This window comes from Zalophus californianus, chromosome 2 (genome assembly GCF_009762305.2).
Source record: "Zalophus californianus isolate mZalCal1 chromosome 2, mZalCal1.pri.v2, whole genome shotgun sequence".
Classification (NCBI taxonomy): Eukaryota; Metazoa; Chordata; class Mammalia; order Carnivora; family Otariidae; genus Zalophus; species Zalophus californianus.
In genome coordinates this window covers 69,214,500-69,226,853 of record NC_045596.1, presented here as the reverse complement: position 1 = coordinate 69,226,853, position 12,354 = coordinate 69,214,500, and the positions used below count along the sequence as shown (strand labels likewise).

The window sequence follows — 12,354 nt, the reverse complement described above, 5'->3', positions numbered from 1 at the left end:
GGTCTTCCTATTGGCCAAATGCGGTACGTAATTCTCCCATTTCGATCTTCCAACGTCAACGTCTGGTAGAACGAAGACCAAGCGCCTGTGGCCCGCTAACCGCTCCACCCGTCGTCGACAGGGGCTTCGCTCAGCTTCCGGGCCCGTTAGGGCCTCTGTCCACTGTTCTCTGTAGAAGGTGAGGTTTCGTCCAATGGGGACGGATAGGTCATCCCAGGGCCCAGATCTGTGGGGCTCCAAGGCTCAAGGGTGGTTGAGCTTGCGTCCACGCAGACCCGCCTTCTCAGGCCCTCGGAGGCCCCAACGGCCGTCCGCGGCATTCGAGTGGCCGCCATTCTTCTCGCCCCACCACACCCGACGTCCAAAGGCGCCGCGTGCCCGCTGGCTGGGCGGGGACTGCGCGCAGGGCCCGCAGAGTTGGGTCAGGGAGTGGGCAGCCGGCGAGGTCTGGGCTCCCAGAGGCCGCCACCATTGGCGCCAAGTCGGGGGTGGGGGTGGGGCTGGGGGTGGGGGTGGGAGTGGGGGTGGGGAGAGCCTCGCGGCTGCCTCATGGTCTGCGCCCGGCCGGTGGACGGCTGCGGGCGAGGGCGCTGGGTCTCTGCGGGTCAGAGCCCGCGACCTGTCCCGGGGCCCTCCAAGCTCCCCGGCCTCAGGCCGGCAGGTGCACTGCGCTTCTCACCTCGCTCTCTCCTTTGTTTTGTTTCTTAAGCCAAGTAAGTCAATCGAAGACAAATACCATGTGATTTCACTCCTATAGTGTATTTTTCTCTAATAGATATTTTTTCTATTTCCTTTATTCCTTACTGATTCATAATAATGAATCAGTATATATAATATATATATATAATATAATATAATCAGTATATATAATCCATTATACCATATGTGGTGTATTAACCGTGGGTACAAATTCTTTGACATTTTTCCCATTAAGACATGAGGTGCTTGGCCTTTCCCTTAAATATAGGTGAGCTCTATAACTGCTTTGAATCTGTGTCAATGTCTGTGTATAGGACAACGTATTGGGACACTTTCTGGGACCTTGATCCTCTGTGAAAATCTACACTGGGGCGCCGGGATGGCTCAGTGGGTTAAGCGTCTGCCTTCAGCTGTGGTCATGATCCTCTCGCATCGGGCTCCCGGCTCAGCGGGAGCCTGCTTCTCCCTCTCCCTCTACTGTTCCCCCTGCTTGTGCTCTCTCGTTCTCTCTGTCAAATAAGTAAATAAAATCTTCTTAAAAACTTTTTAAAAAAATTTAAAAAAGAAAATCTACAGCTATCCTGAGACAGCTCTGCTAGAGAGTTCACACAGAGGTGCTATAATCAACAGCCATGACTGAGGCCAGCTGTCTGAACCAAGGTGAGCGAAGCTGTCCCAAACCCAGTAGACCAGCTCATCCAACAATGAATGCCAAGTGACCTCACTTGCTGCCAATTGCAGCAAAAGAATTGTTCAAACTCTGCCCAAATCTCTGACCCACGAAATCATGAGAGTAAAATGGTTGTTACTTTAAGCCTCTAACTTTGAGAATAGTTTACTATGCAGTGATAGATTATAGAAACATAAAGCAGCACCTAGAATTCAGCTGCAATTGTAGCAAAAACTAAAATATATAGCATTCCTTGGGACCAGACACCAGTAAGAAGCACAAAATGAAATGAGACCTGTATTTCTCAGTCTTCTACAGCACAGGAGGCAGGCTGAAAGGCCGTTCAGTTTCAAGCACAAGCCCATTTCTCATGTCACAGAATAAGTGACTCAAAGAGCAGAGATTTTTAGATATTATACCATATAGGATTTATTCTCTGGATATAAACAAAATTTTTAAAAAGTTAAAATGCAGTATGTTTTATCACTAATCATCAGAGAAGTAGAAATTTTAGCCACAATGAGCTATCACCTCCTATCACCTCATACCTGTCAGGATGGTCATTATTTAAAAAAAGAAAAAATAATAACAAGTGTTGGAAAGATGTGGAGAAACTGGAACCCTTGCACACTGTTGGTAGGGACGGAAAATAGTATAGTTACTATGGAAAATAGTATAGAGGCTCCTAAAAAATTAAAAATAGAACGACCATATGATCCAGCAATCACACCAGAAGAGTTGAAAACAGGACCTCAGGGATGTATTTGCACTCACATGTTCACTGAAACATTACTTATAACAGTCAAGAGGTGAAAACAATCTAAATGTCCACTGATGAATAAATGGGTAAAGAAAATGTGCTACATACACACAATGGGATATTATTCAGCCTTAAAAAGGAAGGAAATTCTGTCATATGCTACAACATGGATGAACCTTGAGGACATTATGGTAAGTGAAATAAGCCAGTCACAAAAGGACAAATACTATGTGATTCAACTTATATGAGGTATCTGAAGTAATCAAACTCATAGAGGCAGAAAGTAGAATGGTCATTTCAAGAAGTTATAAGGAGGTGAAATGGGGAGTTGCTGTTTAATGGGTATAGAATTTCAGGCTATGAAAAATGAGAAAGTTCTAGAGATCAACCATACAACATTGTACATATAGTTAACAATAATGTACACTTCAAAACTTGTTGAGAGTAGATCTCATGTTATATGTTTTTTTAATCACATGAAAATATATTTAACAAGGTAATGAATTTTAATATTACAACTTCAAAATATTTTCAAATAATCCAGGATACCTAATCCAATAGAAGCCATGTTTTTATATAAATTGGCTCAAAAACTTTTTTTTTTTAAAGTAGTTTCCACACCCAGCGTGGAGCCCAACATGGGGCTTGAACTCATGACCCTGAGATTAAGACCTGAGCTGAGATCGAGAGTTGGATGCTTAACCGACTGAGTCACCGGGGCACCCCACTCAAATACTTTTTTTAATAAGTGAGTTAAGAGTTAAATGAGCAATTAAAAGATCAAACAATTGAAAGATCATGGTTTAGGTTTTTGTATAGACTCATCTATAAAATGAGGGTTAAGAGCAGTTTTCTTTATACCAATAACCTTTAAAGGCAGGGATAGAATTTCATCATTCCATAACATTACAATGTGTGAGAAAATTTTGTAAGCATGTGATGACAGATGGGAAGTTTTTTAAATGGAAATAATATAGGTTCCCTCCCCTGCCATTGTTCTCAACATACGCCAAGTTATAAGAACTAACTATTATTAGCAAGACTCATTGCCTCCTGTTACCTCAATATTTCTCTCCCTTTCCCTTTCTCTCTCTCCCCGTCTCCCACCCCACACATTCCCCACACATACACAAAATTGAGGGAGTTAAGAATTGGTAATGAATCAGGGATAGTGAGAAGTTTGGCTCATTCAGTCTTTGAACCCTAATCTAAGGCTCAGCATAAATACAGAAACCTATAATTTCCCCTTATTTCTTGGAATGTAGCAGGCAGAGAAGGGGGAGAGATCATTTCTGGCAATGGGATGGGAGATTCATAACCAAATACTCATTATATGTCTGTAAAAGTGCTTAATATTATATTGGATAAGCACGAGATGCACTGGTTACATTAATGAGAAACAGGAGTAATGATACTGCTTCTTGGGGGAGTAATTTTCGAGGGAGAAAGTTCTCTCTACCCTGTCTCCTTTGCCCAAAGTTCAATACTGTTAAGATAATGTAACTTTCACAGTGCCTGCTTCTGAAGGTCTATCAAGAGGAGGTAAATGTGCTGTGCAGTCAAGGTTCAAAGAACCACATAAAGTGGCAGGAATATTTTTCTCTTGATTATTCAACTCCAACCCTGAACTTCTCTATTCCTTGAAAGGCAACTTCTTGAATTCTGTTTCTGGAGGTTAAACTGATGATCCTGCATTTCCAAAGCATCTCTACCATCTCTCTTCTTGCTTTCCCCCAAAATATTGCAGGTTGATCTGCATCGTGGCCATGTGAGAAAGTCACTGGACCTGGAAGAGTCAGAATGGCTGCCTTTGGTTTGCCTCAGTTTATTCTACAGGGTTCACAGGATGAAGCCTCATTGCCTCTGCTTTGGGAAAATGTAGAAGTCTGAGGCAATGCGAACCACTCTCTATTCTCATTCAAGTTAGATAGTAAGCTTTCTGGTAATACAGCAAATAAGCATACAATTTTTTTTTAAAGTAGGCTTCATGCCCAATGCAGAGCCCAACGCGGAGCCCAAAGCAGAGCCCCACATGGGGCTTGAACTCAAGACCCTAAGATCAAGACCTGAGCCGAGATCAAGACTTGGGCGCTCAACCTACCAAGCCACGCAGGCACCCCAGCGTACTATTTTCAAATTAAAGCACTCTGTTGGGGTAACTGTGAGGTCACACAGTATAAGTAATCAGAAATACTTGTCTATCTGTGGCAAGTTACATTTATGTACATTTTTGTTTTTAATGCAGTGGCAGGGGACCACTGGTACTGGTACTTAAAGGTCACTGTCCAACTCAGCTTGGTGACTGCTTCCTGAAATAGATCCTATTTAGAGCAGAGTGTAACTTGGTGGTTAAGAGCCCAGACTGAGTCAGACAGACTGATTTGAATTTGGCTCTATATTATTTCTTAATCTGGGACAAGTGTCTTAACTTTGCCCCAGTTTCTCCATCTAAAAAATGAGGATAATAGCAGTACCTACGTTCTAGGAGTGCTTTAAGGATTATATATCCCTATAAATCATTCTGAAGGGCACCCAACTCATAGTAAGTACTCAACAAATCTTAGCTGTAGTCTTTATTTTTTCCTACCTTTCTATAAGAAAGCATTTGTTATTGAATTAAAAGTACTATTTCCATGTAAATAAAGGCATGAATGTAAGACACATATTAACAAGGCTGATCTACAGCTTCTCCCTAACTTAACAATTCAGTTTCCCCTATGAGGATCATGTAGGGACTGTTAACCTGTTGTTATTTTGCAGAGGAAATCTGAGTACACGGATTTTTCCGAATCGCTGCATTTAAGTTTCATACATATAAATTCTTTGGCATCTTTCCTAGAGAAACTGGGCACTCTCTGGGGTGAGCTTGTGATTTCCAGATGCATTCAGAGAGCTCAATGCAGCTCTTATCTCCTACTGACCAGCCACAACTTGCTCCGATATTTCAAACAGGATGTAGCCCTTGGGAGGGGAGTGGATTGATGAATGTCATAGTAGTTAGCAAAGGCTTTCTTGAACTTACATCATGTTTAATTGTATCAAATGCTGTTCATTATGTGGTTAGGTTTGTGGTGTTTCTTGGAGAAAGGAACAAGGAGAAAAACTGCTGGCATCTGAAACAAAACCAGAAATCTCTGTTCTTTGGGGACCTCAAATTAGACTTGAGTCATAGGATTGTCAAGTTGCTCATGCTGGAGTCAGCTGGGCCGAATGGCTTCTTACAGCACAATACACACATTCTTATTTAATCTCATTGTCTCATTTTTTTAAAAAATGGGCTTAGACATTCTCAGAAAGCAAGACTTGGGAAGACTTAGCATTTTAGTTTCAAGTCTTAAAATTATACTAGGAGATTTTCTACATACTTGAAGGCTGTCCCATTGAATATAGAGAAAATTCTGTGGTAATTCTTCTATAAAAGCACTGGTGTATCCATGCAGGACCCACTCCTAGATGCCAGGATGAACCTTTAAACAAGATATTCTCTAAAAGTCCTCCCTAGAGTATTTTCCACTTTATTTTTAAGAAACCATCAGGAAAATATAAAGAGGGAGGCTCATCACTGAAATACCCTCATTCTTGTTAGAGGGGACTGCTAAGCTTGTGAAATCCAAAATGTAAGTCCTAACTTATGACATACGCAGTCTCATAGCCATCCATACAAATGGAGAATAAAAATGCATATGGGCTTGACTTTGGACTACTTCTATTTTTACTTCACCTCTGCCACTTATTACCTGTGTAACTCTGGGTTAGTCACTTAGCCCCTCTGAATCTCAGTTCACTCTGAAACATGAAAAAACAGCACTTACCTCACAAATTTCAAATACCCTGTGAGTACATACTAGGAGTAGGGTACCCTGGTTGGGATGAAGAAGCCATAGACCTCATTCCCCATGCACTCACAGTCTCATGCCATCAAACTTTGAGTGAGAGAAGATATGTAAAACTTCTCTGGTATGTTTTTGACTCTCAGCATTAATTGGTTTCAACGTAGCAATGTCTTTCCAAATCTGTAGTTTACTCTGGCAATATGGCATTTAATGAAAGATTGATTATGCATTGGGTGGTAGGCATAGCTTTTTAACAACTCTTCTGACTGCTTTTCAGTTTCAGCTCATTAGAAGTTGGGCCATAGATAGGCATGGGGGGAGAATAGGAGCAGCCATGGGAAGATATATTTTGGTAATGAAAGATTTTTTAAAATGAGAGTTGGGGAACCTGGGTGGCTCAGTCAGTTAGGTGCCCTACTCCTGGTTTCAGCTCAGGTCATGATCTCAGGGTCATGGGATCGAGCCTCATGTTGGGCTCTGTGCTCAGCAAGGAGTCTGCTAGAGATCCTCTCCTTCTCCCTCTCCCTCCTCCTCTTCTCCCCCAGGTCATTTCTCTCCCTCTTTCTAAAATAAAATCTTTTAAAAATAAAATGAGTTGTTCAAGGGCAGAAAGGGCAACTATTAGATTTCAGTTGCTTTTCATCAATGGGCCTGTTTAATCAGTCCAGAGAGTCTGGGAAATGCTTATGTTAACCAGATTTATAGCACTGGAGATAATTGCTCCTGGATGATATAGATATTATTGATGAACTTTTCCTAAACAACTTCACTGGCTCATGACCATGCCACATTTGGGCCCCTGGAAGGACATTTTCATCTCCTTGGAGGGGAGTAGAGTCAAAGAGGAAAAATCTTCAAATAAGTAGCAAAGCACAAAAGCCTTAGACGAAAAATATGACAGAAGGTCCAATTAGGCAGAACCAGTATATTTCCTCTTATCGGCTCCTTATTTCCACTTTCAACTACACTTTAAAAAAAGAATATAAACTAGGACCTTTAATGGGAAAGAAGAATTGAAGGAGAAGCAAGAGGGACAGACACTGATGAGACTCTCAGAGAAAGAACCCTGTGTTCTGGGCGCCTGGGTGGCTCAGTCGGTTAAGCGTCTGCCCTCAGGTCATGATCCCAGCTTCCTGGGATCGAGCCCCACATGGGGCTCTCTGCTCAATGGGGAATCTGCTCCTCCCTCTGCCCCTCCCTCATGCTAGCTCTCTCTCTTTGTCCCTCTCTCTCTCTCACGCACGCGCTCTCTCTCTCACAGATAAATAAAATCTTAAAAAAAAAAAAAGAACCCTGTGTTCTGACATCCTTGTGCTTAGGCTCAAGGTCACTTTTTCTGGAAAGCAAGTAAGAGAGTTTCTCATGCCATCCCAGCATGGTGCATATCTTTTGAGAATGTGACTCCAGGGAGGACATGGAGGAGCAGTTAAATATTCATATGTCTTGAAAGGAGGCACTGGAGTTAGGTGATACGTGGCTGAAGAAGATAGAAAATCTCTGAACTGAGGGCCAGAGACCAGTAAGACCCAGGACAGCGTCTTAACAGATATGTGTGCAGAGGCAATTTCTGTGAAGAACTGATCTCCATTGTAGTGGATGCCAACAGGGTCTGGATACCTCTTCAGATGCTGTCGCACCATATACTCCCTAGACCATGGTACACATTCTGGGAATGAGGATGGAAAGAAAAACTCCTGTTTCAACTGACTGTAAATCTGAAAATGACTAAGAATTGTGTGAATCATGTTTCAAAGATCAATCAGAATAAGAATTTGGAATTCAGATTGATATATAAAATTAATTAGGCAAAAATGTAGTTACATTTAATTTTACTCTTGAGTTTGTCTTCTGAGAAATTGATACAGCCTAACTTTCCAATTCTTTTCAACCCTGAGTATCCCAAATTACAGATATAGGCCTAAGCTTTTGGTATTAGTTGTACTTCTCTGACTGCCTTTATTACTTGGCTTTTGTTTTACTGTTTTGTTTGTGCCTTTAATTATATGTCATCTTAAAACTCTTTTTGAAAGTATTGTAAATAAGAACAAATTTGGGCACTGGACCCAAGATCTCTGGCTGATTATGTTGAGCTTTGATACTGGTTTTCACACAAAAACTTTTATAATAACTTAGTAAAAGCCCACAAAATTGAAAATTGACACACAGCACCAATCTGTGGTTGGTTCATGTTTGTTTTCCTGACATTGGATAAAAAGTGCATCGCTGGGGCGCCTGGGTGGCTCAGTCGGTTAAGTGTCTGCCTTCAGCTTAGGTCATGATCTCAGGGTCCTGGGATCGAGCCCCATGTCGGGCTCCCTGCTCAGCGGGGAGTCAGCTTCTCCCTCTGCCTGCTGCCCTCTCTGTCTCTGACAAATAAATAAATATATATTTTTTAAAGTGCATTGCTGACTTAAACAGAGGACTCACAACAGTTTATGCTTAAAAGCTCACTTCACCATCAACAGCCGCAGTGGTAGCAGCTGCAGAAGGATGGATGCATCCTTAGTGACCTGCCAGGTCCAAGGGCTAGCTGGAAAACATACACTGAATGTGAAACAGGCTAATTAAGTCCATTGTTCCCTGGCTGTCACCCTCAGGGATGGCAGGGAGGTACAGGCTGTGTGCCTAACTACATTGGGTGGCCAACTTGAATCCCCTTCACCCCTCGAATATGCATATGAAGTGTGGACTATCTGCCAAGGTCAGAAGTACAAGATAAACCTCTGTGTGTAATCATGCTAACATAAAAATGGAAGATTAAATTCTCATTAGGATGTTGGGAGGGGGAATGAAGAGAGAAGACCGGAGCAGAAAGCAAAGCCATGACCTGCACGTGTGTCTTTTGCTAATGACCTTTATTTAATCCAAGCTTCTTGATTTGAGGACATCGATGCTGCTTAGGCGCAAAGCCACTTGTGGTAAAAAAAAAAAAAAAAAAAAAAAGCCGGCATAAAAGCACTATTTTGCCCCAACAGGAATGCTCTGCCCTGCCCCAGTGAAAGAACTTACACCCTGTGTGGCTGAAGCCTCCCCTGCTAGCCTCCAGGAGGCAGTGGCTCTCCATGCCCTTCTTTTATGCGCTGCCATTTTTCAAGATCCACGGGCACCCACGTCTTGTCATGACACTGGATAGGAAATAGGAAAACCCTTTCCTTAACATATTATTTTACTTCAAACCAACTGCTTCTTTTGACAGAATTAAAGGGCAGTAGGTTTAGGGAACGAGATGACATTACTCTGACTGCCTCAGCAAGACTTGTGGAGAGAAATAGGCATGCCTGTCCCGCTCCCGCACTAGACTGTCTGATGTTCCTCCTAACCCTGCTCTCTGCCCTCCTCAGCTCCAGACCTAGTACGTGCACTGTATGTTCCAGCAATTGATCCTCGCGAGCCAAAAGGCCACCAGATAACAGTCAGAGAACCAACACAAACACTTAGGTTTCTTGACTCCTTGTCTGGTGCTTTTTTTCCCACTTCACTGGGTTCTGACTCTCTGAACCCTGGCCCCGACACCCAGACTCCAAGCCTCTGTCGAGCTGCAGATATACATGTGAATTCTGGGGGAGCTTGCCTAACAGTTGTTGCTGAACTCTAATAAAAAGATCACTCTTGCTCCATTTAGAGGATTTTTGCAAAATGATCTCTCAGAGTTTCTGGAATATGAAAGGCAGAAGCAAAGCAAAATGTCAACATTAATTTGATATGGCTTTTTGCTGAATGCAAAACGGTTCATTAAAACCTTAAACAGGTGGCAGGTTTGGCAGCCCACTGTGTGTACGCTATGGACAGATTTATTATGCCTTTCATTTTAAAATATTTATGCAGAAACAGGCTCAGTGAGATAAATTATCTTGTTCACAAGAGCATTCTGTTCAAGGCTGCTATGATAACTGCCATATCAATCAAATTATGCAATGAAAACTTACCATCAGTTTTGTAATCATCATCAATTATTTGTAACTTAGGAGACTCTTTTCATTACTTCTCCATTTTAATGTTGGGGTCTTCCAGGCAGCTTTTACCTAACAGTGGGAGATAAGGCCACAAAATGGGGACTGTATGCAGGATATCACTGCAGTTTCTGAGGTTCAGAATGGGAGCCTGATACGCATTTCAAAGCAAACATAATTATGCATGAATAGCATTGGCTCTACCCATCCTGTATGATGATTGGGTGGACAGGACCATGTAAACATCAGAGATATGTTCAAACACTGAGGCAGCTTTGCTTCATCAAATGAGGAGAGCCACAAGCCAGTTCAAGCTCAACATAATGTCAAGTGCAGCAAAGGCCAGACTTCAGGGTCATTATTGAGTCCTCAAGTAATTGCAATAACTCCATAGGCTCACCGCCATCACTTATCCAGGAGCTGGAAGTTTCTACTGGCAGCATCTGTCATTTGGCAAAGGTTGGTCTCATCAACTTTAAATATTACAGGACATTTTCTCTTAAAGAATATCCAGAAACGATTCCCCCCACAGTCCAGTCTGTCACAGAACTTCGCAGATTCTTTCAGTCAGTGCCGTGTCTGGAGTTTCACAACCATTACCTAATGCAACATTCTGCTAGCTGCTTTCTGATCATCCTGACCTGCTAAGGTCACTTCCCACAACTGCAAGATGCATGCCAAATCTCTCCATAAGCACACTTTCCTACAGAAAACACCCAGACAGGACCAGTAAGGGGAGGTGATACAACTTGCATTTCTTACTTGGACTCTTGCCTCACTTTCATTAGGGAAGCCCTGGTTATATTCATTACGGTCTTAGCTGAGTATCTCAAGGGCAAGTACATCTTGGTTTTTCAACTGGCCTCTGATGTAGAATTGCCCTCATCTTTCTGCTCCATGCAGCTTTTCAGTCTTCACTTTTGCCAAGGAAGGAGGCTCACCAACCTTTCCTTCCCCTTTTTCCCTCACCAGAAGAGCTCTCTCCTCTACCGTGAACTGCATCATGTATCTTTTTTCAAAGCAATGCTCAAGAATAACCTCCTTGAAGACTTCTCAGCCTAACTCTCTGATTACAAATTGTTATGGATGCCCTTTTCGCACCTATGAATAACCCCTGCAACTCTAATTGGCGAGATGCACATTTCTGGGTGTGGCTATTTTTGGCTTTGTTTTTGTCCCCATCAACCTTTAGGAATTCTCAGACAAGCAGCAATAAAAAGCCAACCTCAGGGCAGATCCTTTGGGTCAATTCTATATGGTTTTAAGGGTGTTGGAATGTGAGTAACTACTTCAGGGTTTCTGAGGTTAATCCTCATATATCCTGCATAGCCAATATTATGCAGATGGACACACTCTACATGACAATGAGAGGTGCCATTAGCCCATCGATTTTCACTATGAAGCTGTCAGAACACAGGCCTTGGAGTCAGAAAAACTTGAGTTCTAATCCCCGCCATCTCTTCACTTAGGAGCTGTGCAATTTTAAGTCCTTCGTGGTCTTAGAGGAGGGTCAGATTTTTCATCAATAAAATGCGCAAAATGGCATTGGCTGTGGCAACCTTCAAGGGAGGTTGACTTAGGTAAGGTATACGCATTTGTTTAGTAAGGAATGAAGGAAGATATAATATTATTACAACCACACATCAGTCAAAGAGATTTTCTATTATTCTGGGAAAAATGATAAAATGACACAATTCATGTAATCATGAATTAAGTGAGTACAAATGGTCTGAGTTTAATACTACAAGGGGCTGTTCAGCAAGACTAGTTGCATTTGCCTGCTTAATCCCTTTTAATGAGGCTGAGAGTAAGATAAATGAAATCTATTTCTGTTAGAGCGGTGGTTCATAAAAGTGTGATCACGGGTCCCACAGTAGCAACAGCATCTTGGAACGGTATGAGAAATGCACATTTTTAGGCTTTACACCAGACCTACTGAATCAGCTTTCCAGACAGTTCTGATGAATGCTAAAGATTGAGAACCATGGCTTGATCAGTAGACTGGGGTTGATGAAACAGTACCACATTTTAAGAATTATTCGATAAACTGTGTTCATCTTTTAAAAGGAACCTGCCTATACAGGTGTGTAGGAATGCCTTAAGGGCTCTCTGTATGGTTATGAAGGGGAATGAAGAATTGTCCCAAATAAGGACAGCAATGTGCAAGTCTGCCACAAGGAATCTTCGAGCCCAGGCCACTGAAGGGAGGTAGAGCTTGAACAAAATGAAGGGTAGAGGGCAACACAGCTGTTCCACTCCACATGCCCCTTGCATAAGCTCATCTTTATCTTATTAAAGGGAAACCTTTTCTCCAGCTTGTTCTGTCAAAACTATGCCACGGCCACTGACTAGCTTCCTCAGGGTAAAACTCACACTCCTCAAAGTCCAGAAAGAACTGAACCGAATGTTTACAAGTGCCCTTAGAGAAAGGATGACATAAAT

The 12,354-nt window shown here is 42.3% G+C and overlaps 1 protein-coding gene and 1 long non-coding RNA gene across 3 annotated transcripts in view; one reads left to right on the top strand and one right to left on the bottom strand.

Annotated features, from left to right (window-relative positions):
* The window catches only part of ARHGAP24 (Rho GTPase activating protein 24), a 490,733-nt gene that overhangs the window by 299,618 nt on the left and 178,761 nt on the right, over positions 1–12,354 (bottom strand). The window lies entirely within an intron of this gene.
* Positions 72–12,354, top strand: part of LOC113925142 — a 34,258-nt gene continuing 21,975 nt past the window's right edge. The window contains exon 1 of the long non-coding RNA XR_003520926.2: positions 72–178. This is a non-coding gene — a long non-coding RNA (uncharacterized LOC113925142). The remainder of the gene's footprint in view (positions 179–12,354) is intronic.